Source organism: Megalopta genalis, unplaced genomic scaffold (genome assembly GCF_051020955.1).
Source record: "Megalopta genalis isolate 19385.01 unplaced genomic scaffold, iyMegGena1_principal scaffold0153, whole genome shotgun sequence".
In the NCBI taxonomy this organism is placed as follows: domain Eukaryota; kingdom Metazoa; phylum Arthropoda; class Insecta; order Hymenoptera; family Halictidae; genus Megalopta; species Megalopta genalis.
In genome coordinates this window covers 243180-252519 of record NW_027476222.1, presented here as the reverse complement: position 1 = coordinate 252519, position 9340 = coordinate 243180, and positions in this window count along the sequence as shown.

Sequence of the window (9340 nt, the reverse complement as noted above, 5' to 3'; positions counted from 1 at the left end):
TATTCTTTTTCTCCTTTTGCGATCATTTATTGCAGCTCTTTCTTCTGCATCTATAAGAATGGTCCTGCCTGGCATCATGCTCGTACGTCTAATGTGCTATTGCATTTGTTTACACCAAACGTGTTTCTTCTGTACTTGAATAATATTGTACAAAGGGTATAGTCAACTAAGAAGGTCAAAATTGTCTTTACAGGTTTTCTAACAATCATTCGATAGCTGATCAAAAAAACTCATCTGTGCAAAATTTCAACCTTATAACTTGTCCGCGGGGGTAGTTACAGGGTAAATAAAATTGCGCACTTTTCCGCTCATTTCCTCCATTCGGTGGCTTGTGAAAATTTTGAAAATAATGTAGATGAGCTACATTATGGCGGTCAAGCCAGGTATATATCGCTATGTGCACATCACAATCTTTTCTTTCCCTTAAATCGCATTTTCTACGTTAAAAAATTGCTTGTTTCAATATAATGCCGTTTAAAATTACTTATTCTACACTTGCGGTAAACTCAACAAGTAATAACATTCGTCCTCACAGCAAAAACGTCGACAAATTCGGTTTTTATTTTTTTTTACAATGACCCAGGCAGATGAAAAATCTCAGAAAAATTGAACGCACTGCTTGTGAAAGTGATAGTACCTTATCAGGGAATTAATATAAAGAAAGCACAATATTTTGTTTTCGAGAAATCTTTAATTTTCCGATCTTTTGGGTTTTTTATCTTTGATAATCAAAGCTTGCAACCGAAAAATCTGAAAAATTCTATAAGGTGCGGCTCGATATCCAAAATAAGCGATATTTTTTTCAAAATTTCAACAAGCCACCGACGGAGGGAAATAGGCGGAAAAGTGCACAATCTATTTTACCCTGTAACTACCCTCGCGGACAAATCACAGGGTTGAAATTTTGCACAGATGGGTTCCTTGTAGTCAGCTATCGAACCATCTAATTGGACCATCTTAATCGGCTAGGCCCTTTGAAAAAACGGAAATGTAGCAACAAGTGTTCACTTTATGATTCATATTGTTATGGCGATGGTTGTTAAAAACGCCGATAGGCAATTTATTCTTGAATTTATCGAAGTTTATCGTTCACTCCCGACTGTATAGGACATCAAGTGCAAAGAGTAGACTAACTACACTTTTCTCTACGGGGAAAAAATGAACGGTACGAAGCGTTAATTGAAAAATACCGTGAAATTTTTCCTTACGCCGACAAACAGGAAGTTGTAAAAAAAATTAATTCTTTACGGACAAACTTGTGCTGCAGAAAAAAGTGGTGCTGGTGCAGAGGACGTAGAACTTTCACTGTGATGCTTCGCAGAAATTAAGTTTCTTCAAAATCAGAAAATTCCAACCGCTTCAATCGGTACGATGAACGAATCTGGATCCCCTCATTGTGGCAATGCAGGAAACGAAAACAGTAATAATACAAATGATAAGCGAGCTACTTCAGAGGGAACTGTATGTACTTTATTTCTAATCTGCATCAATTTTTATTTTTTCATTTGTAGTTACTTGATATTGTGAATACAAATCATCAATTAGAATACAAATCATCAGATAAATGTAGCTGCTACAGGTACAGTTCAGTCTTTGCACTTGATGGCGCATCGGAGTGCCTCGTAGAATTGGCAGCGAGGTGGGGAGGCCACGATCTCGAAGAACAATGGCCACTGAAGATATCGTCTGCGCAGCATTTCAAGAGGACGGCACAGAAAGTGTACGCAGCGTGAGTCGTCGCACGGGGTAAGTCTACCGTGTTTTTTAATAACATAAAAAGAAATGCATTTTTACATCCTTTTCCAGGGTTAGTCGTTCGTCGGTACACCGTATTCTACAAGAAAATTTGATGCACCCATTCAAGGTCGTACGGGTGCATCTGTTGTATCCAGTGGACCTGGAAAACGGGTTCAGTATTTAAGGTGGCTGATGGGAGAAGTGGCGCGGAATCCGTCGTTCTGCAAGTACATTTTGTGGACAGATGAGGCACTCTTCTGTGAAGGGTGTTTCAATGGTCACAATTTGCACGTGTGGTGCGATGAGAATCCGCGTGCGCTTCGTATACGCTAGCCGCAGGTTCGATTTTCGGTGAACCTATGGGCCTCGACAGGCTGAATGAATACAGCATTTACATCTTTTTTGCGAAATATTCTGCCGAAACTTTTGGATGATGTTCCTTTGGAGATCTGGCAGAACATATGGTTTCTAATGGATGGTGCTACGGCACACTATGTCGCAAATGTACGCGCTCTTTTAAGTGAAACCTTCCGAGACAGAATATGAACCCGATGGATTTTTATTTCTAGGGATACTTGAAGGTAATTATAATAATGCTGATATTTTTCATCAATAATGCTGAATTTTTTCTTACTCAAATTATGTATTTGTTTTGTAGACATTGTTCCAGAATGAAGTGTACCACGAACTGGTGGACAGCATGGAAATATTGTTGGCGTGAATCCGTGGTGCCATTGGAAATATTTCAGTAGACACGCTGCGGCGTATCCAGGAACAAATTCTGGTTCGTACTGACTTGTGTCTCCGGGTTAATGGCAGTAATTTTGAGCAGTTCTTGACGGCATAATGCTCTTGATTTTATCGGCCCTTTCAGGACCACTCCATTTTAACGCAGATTCAAACAGTTCGACAACCTCCTCTCCTTCCACAGGATACTTCTACGATTTTGGATTATCAGTGTTTCGGAGTATCAGTAACTGATTAAGTGATCAGAGTGTTTAGTGACTGTACAGTGGAAGTGAACTATGTGTTAGCCATAGCTGAGGTCCTTCCGACAGTCCTCCGAGGTCCTTCCCTTAAATGCTGCGGTCTTCAACCTGGGATTAGCTGTGCATTGTACGAGGTCAATGCACCGACATCATGACCCACGATTTTGAATGACAAATGCATCTTCAACTAAATGGATAAGTTTACTATTACCTATATTTTTCATAAATCTTGAACAAACATATCCGGCATGTTCTTTAATATGATTATTTATTATTAAATTAGTTTTGCAAATCGTTCGTTGAATTCTGTTCGGATACGGAATTATTGAAACAAAAATATTTCTTATTGCTAATCTTCACTGTAATCGGTTCAATTAATAATTAAAACGGCTGTTACGGTTACACTACTCACTATTTCGGCCCCGAAAAATTAGATAATAGTAAATAAATATAGTAAACAAAATTCGGAAAGTTCACGATCCATGATTTGTTCATTACTTCGAACGCGGCCTGAATACGTCGCGCCTTTCTACCAAAAGTGGTGAACTCGTAACCAAAGCCGCAGATTGCATTTTCGCTAAGGTAAAGATTGCTTCAAATGACGTCAGGAGCCTTTCATTTCTCGGAAATATAATAATTTTGGGACACTCTGTATAGATAGAGTGTTTCATAATTACTTTAACAGCCGAAAATAGGGGTTACATGAGGTCGTTTGAACTAACTTTTTCCTGAGCGAAAATTCAATCCGCGGCTTTGTTTACAAGTTATTAACGAAGAACAGTGACGAATGCGAGACAAGCGCGCGAATTATGAAGTGGTCGATTGATCGATTACAACATGCTTCGACCGTTGAGTGTTACAGAAGGAAGGGAGTTCCGTGCTGCACTCGAATCAATGAACATGTCAAGAAGCGTGAGCTTCCGAATTTTTTTACTACGTGACAGTGATAATTTTAAGAAAAACGTTATTCATTCTTATTTCAGAATGTCTGAAGAATATTTACGAATTTTTCAAACCCGAAATAAGAATGTGGCGGCTACCTCCAGACCCGCCAGCAGATGGCTCCTCTTCCCGCTAGTAACCGATCCGCCTCGATTCCTATATATACAGTCTTCGTCCTTCCTACCCCCACATCTAAGGCAAGGGCCCGCTAGGATAGCCTTACTGATGAGTCCTCTAGCGGGCCCCGGACGAAACGTCTCTCCTCTCCTTTTCTCAACCGAACATACACACTACGACCGCCGCCAAAAGAAGTAATTTAATGGTGACAGCCGATTTAATTTTCTGATGTGCATGACACCTCTTGTGTACCCACACAAGATTTTTAAGCAAGATGTACAGTGAAGATTGACAAAGTACGTAAATGATATTTTAATTTAAATAATATCGTAACCAAACAATTCAACGAACGATTCGCAAAGCTAATTTAATAATAATAATAATATGCTTGTTAAAGAAATATGAAGAATACTATCAATAAGAAACTCACCCACTTAGTTGTAAATCCACTTCATGCACGGAAATGTGTGTAGGAAGATAGTGCATTGAACTCGTACAATGTATGATGAATTGCACAGCTGATCTGTATCCGACGGCGACGAACAGAAGGATGTCTCTAGGCAGGCTATTCCAACGGCCACTTTTACTACTTTATCACTAGACACTGACTACTTATCAATAATATCTACGGACGAACTTTCCTGGATTAATATGTATGGCCCTGAAAAGAGCCGGTTTTTTTATTGCGACGCGTTTGAATTTCGCACCGTTAACAACACGTACTACGCTAGAGTCTGGAAAATATCAATTCAAACATAGCTTCGTTGAACGGGGGTCACAAATTACCAGTAGTCGTTTGCACGAAAGAAAACTCACTCTTGTGCGTGCGGCCGGACGCTACATCACCTCCTTACCAGTGCAAACGTTACCTAATTCTACTTATTCTATTTAAATTAACTCACTTCTAGCTAAAACTACTGTAGTATCGTAATTTAGTGGGTACGTTTAGGACGAAGAGGAGTGTTAGGCTTAGGAGACCGTAATTTTAAGACTTTGTATTTATGCTAGGCAATAAAAGAGAAACGTTGGCGAAGGCCGGGTCAGATGGGAAAAACCCTTGGCGACGGAGAGCCGGCGGATGCGATTGCCGCGTTTTTAGAAAAAGGCAGGCAGTGTGTCGAAGGAGCGTGTTTGGAGTGGACAGAGAGTGTTCGAGTGTCGTCGAGTGAGGAGCGTTGCAAGTTGTAGAATTAAGTGAAGTAGTTGTAATCCTAGTTGTAGGTACGGTACGCGATATTTCCTGTCTTCATCACGTTTAGTCCTTTCCTAATCGATACAGATTCAATATTGTTTAAATATTGGACAATTTCTACACTACTATATATAGAAATCTTATCCTAACTGTTGACAATGTATTTGCACGACTTTTATTTAACTTGGAAGCGGTCAGGGAACCGTACTCGCCTACCCGAATGAGTACGAATGGATTCTTGCGTACAAGTTGCTGGGGTGTGTGAGCTATGCACGTTGTTCGGAGCTCTCTTCTCAAGCTCCCCTGTCTCGTCTTCTAGTATGTAGACGGCTTTGAGCCTGTCGATTAAGACGATAGTCTCCTTGCCTTTAACCCGCACTACGATTGTTTTTGAATTTCGAAATACGACTGGGAATGGACCATTGTAAGGATTTTGGAGAGCAGTACGCATCGCTTCTGCTATAACGAAAATGTGCGATGTTGATTGTAAATCCTTAAAAACAAATATTCTCCTTTGTCCCTGTCGTGAACCATTCACCCGCCGTATCTCCCTAAATTGTTCGCGGAGTAATTCCACCGGATCGGATTCCTGACTCGGCTCGTCGCGAAATATCTCTGCCGGTAAGTGTATACTTTAGCCGTATACCAATTCGGTAGCAGATGAAATAAGGTCATCGCGGTACGCGGCGCGGATACCTAGGAGAACGGCAGGTAACGGATTACTTTTAGCCTTAAACTGTCGATGGAAGTGTTCCACAAGACCGTTCGCTGCGGAGTGGTAGGCCGTTGTCTTCAGGTGTGAGCATCCGAGCAGTGAATTTAACTGTTTAACGTCCTACCAGGTCGAGTTGCAAATGCATACCTACTCGACGGTGACGCGAAGGTGCCCGAAACAATACCGACTTCACTCTCAGCAATCTCTCTCCATTGACGGCCAAACGAAACACTGTTTTATCAGACGAGTTGTCGCCTTTGTACCTGGGTGCGACGATCCGTGTACAGCGTCAAAAACTTGGCGTCGGAAGGGAGATGTCACATACAGACGCACGCTTCTAGTTAAAACATCGCAGTAAATGGGTGCGACATCGTCGTTGTTTATATGAATACGTTTCAATTCCAATGAGGTATCAGACGCATCCAAGAAACTTTGTAATTCTGTATCTCGCTCTTGCGAGTTCGCTGATTCCGAGTAATTCATTGTCTTTTCCGCTAACGTGCTGGATGTCCATCGTGACTTGACCGATAAGGTCGGGGTATCGGAACTGCCTCGAAGTACATTTATCCGGTTTTTGTTTAAACGCGAACACTATTGGCTTATGGTCTGTACAGATTGTGAATTTGCGACCCTCTACCGCGTGGCGGAAATGTTTAATCGCGGTATAAACGGCGAGCGATTCGCAATCGTACGCGCTATACTTTCGCTGTGCAGGCGACAAGGCTTGTTGCAGGGCTTGCAAAATGCTAACGGTGCCACGAACTGTTCCGTCGCTGTTACAAGGTAACGCCTAACGCGAAATTCGACGCGTCCACCATAATTGCGAGTCTCGAATCTTTCGACGGATGGGTGCTGAGTTCGCCAATGCAGTCGCAAGCCCTTCTAGAGCAGACTCCGCTTCGCTGATCCACTGCATGGGAAGGAGCATTGCTCTTCAGCTTGCGTTCGTAACGGCTGATTGTGCGGAGCCTGCTATACCTAAGAAACCGCGCAGCTGTTTAACTGTCGCGGGTTTTGGGTATTTTCGAATAATTTTGGCCTTCTCGATGAGTGGTCGGCTACCCTAGACGTTGACCTCATATCCTAGAAAATTTACCAGCGATTTCACGAACACGCACTTGTTCAGATTGGGTCCCTCTCACTACTCAAAGCCACTAAAATGTCATCGAGATATGCGTAGCAGAAATCAAATCTCCTTATCACGGTATCTAGAAAACGCTGGAACGTCTGCGCAGCATTTCTCAATCCGGAGGGCTTGGCTAAATATTTGAATAATCCGAACGGTATCGTTATCGCGATTTTCGGGATGTCGTCTGGGTGGACTGGAATTTGGTGGTAAGCTCGTACTAAATTGGTCGTCGAAAAAAGATTGTCTTCCCAGATAACATCTTCGATATGCGGAATCGGGTAACGGTCAGGCACTGTGCAGGCATTGAGTAATCAATAATCTCCACAGGGTCTCTATCTGTTATCTTTCTTAGCGACCATGTGCATGGCTGAAGCCCACTGGCTCCTAGAACTACAAATGTGAGCGAGATTTAATAGATGCTTGAATTTCGCTTTGACGCTTTTAAGTAATTCCAGTGATAAGCGACGCGGTTTACAAAACAACTCGGAGGACCAGGTGTAGTATTAATATGATGTACAACATCATGCATTAACTGCTGTTCGTTGTGTATGGTCGAGCGCAAAAGTGTGGGGAATTCCGCCAGGAGTTCCTGATACGGCGAATTTCCGATGATCGCCTTAACTGACGGCATCTCCACTGCGGCGATTCTCCCGGATGTCGTCAGCGTTGTCGTCCTGTTTAATAATAGGCTGCCTTTCAGGTTCACCAAAATGTGTTAGGAAGTCGGCTTCGATGATGGACATCGACACGTCTGCGATAGCAAACCTCCATGTGAATGCTCATCGAAGTCCCAGGTCAAGGTTTGCCGGCTTCAATCCATACGTTGATATTATAGATCTATTGCCAGTGAACAGTTCGATAAAAGGGACTCCTCGTTGCGTGTTCGCTTTAGTACGAACAGGCGACAGGTACACGAGCCGTCACTAACTGCAAGATTCAGTGGGGAGCCGTCGCGTTTCTCGAACCGAAGGTATGCAGCACTTACACTTAGTTGAACTAGTACCGTATACCTGGTGGTACTAACAATGCTCTTTGTTTCTGGACGAAAGGCTTCGGCTTCGACCCCTCGATTTCCACAGACCACGATGATTCCACTCTTGTCTTTGTGGAAAACGCGAACGGCTGAACTTGGCTATTCGTAGCTCCAGCTCTTTTAGTCGGTCGACCAGCATCTCCGCCGCGTCCTTCCGCGCCGCCGAAACTCTGGCTACCTGCCGTCTGCACGGTTCTCTCGTAAATTTGATCCGCGATTTCTCTGTCAATTTTGCCAGTTTCAGATCAGCTTACGCGTTGACGATGGCCTTGGTCATCGCTGACAACCTGCTGGCCCACAACGTCTTGAGGAAGTCGTCTGACACCGTTTTCCTTGCTTTGTGAGACAGAAGAGTTCCCGATTTAGAGTCTCATACTTGTCTGATTCCGGGGGCGTCGAAAAAAATGTCTTGGACTTCTAGCGCGTATTTCGGTTCCAGCTGCGATATCATGTAATAATATTTTGTCGTATCCATCGTAATGTTGTTCAGTTGGAACTGCGCCTCGATTTGATGGAATCAGATCGCTGGCTGTTCCGACCAAAATCGACGCGGCAGATTTCCGGCATCGCGGCACTGTCGTTGCTTTTGTTGAAACTCATCTTTATTTGCACCTTGTGTCCTTTTTTTAAAACTAAAAATTAACTAAAAAATTGTTCATGCTCACTGTCATTCGCAAAGCACAAGTAATCATGTCGGGGTCACCAATGTGGGTAAGTCGGTTCACTGAATGACACTTGTTGTGTGGAGTGACTAGTACTTTACTAATTTCTATGTACAGTAGCGCACGTAAGTATTCGAACACCTTTTAAAAACAATTATGTCTTTAAAACTGAACTAAATGGCTCAATTTTGTTTTTTGCTTTTTCTTAATTTTGCTCTTATTAAATGTAAAAAAACTCTCGTTTTTTAACTTTTTTATCCGAGCCTGTAACAAAAATTAAAAAAAATGCCTTTCGTATATCTGGGTAAATTATATGCATGCTAAAAATTGTATCGAAATTGGTTGATGTTGTTATGAGTCACAAATAATTAAAGATCGTTAAAATCGCAATTTTGTCCCGATTTTTGACCTTTTTGACCAAAAGCTATAAGAAATCTGCAGTTTTTGAAATCTTTCACTGCCTGTAGCTTGACTCTGGGTTAACCGATTTCGATAAAATTTTCAGCATGCACATGAGTTACCGATATCTTGGAAAGGCAGTTTGTAAATGTTTGTTATAAGCTCAAATAAAATAGTTAAAGAACGAGATTTTTTACTTTTTTGTCATTCCAAGTAAGAGCAAAATTAAGCAAATGAATTTCAGTTATTGTCTCGTGGATTAGTCCGTCTATCTTTCAAAAAAAGTTCAATTTGAAAAAAGTTATTGCGTTTTAAAAGGTGTTCGAATACTTTCGTGAGCTGCTGTATGTACAATATGTATATGGCGTTCGACTCACTGAAGTGAAGTACTTAAGTGAAATTCGTCCAATTTTCGTGTGCGCGTT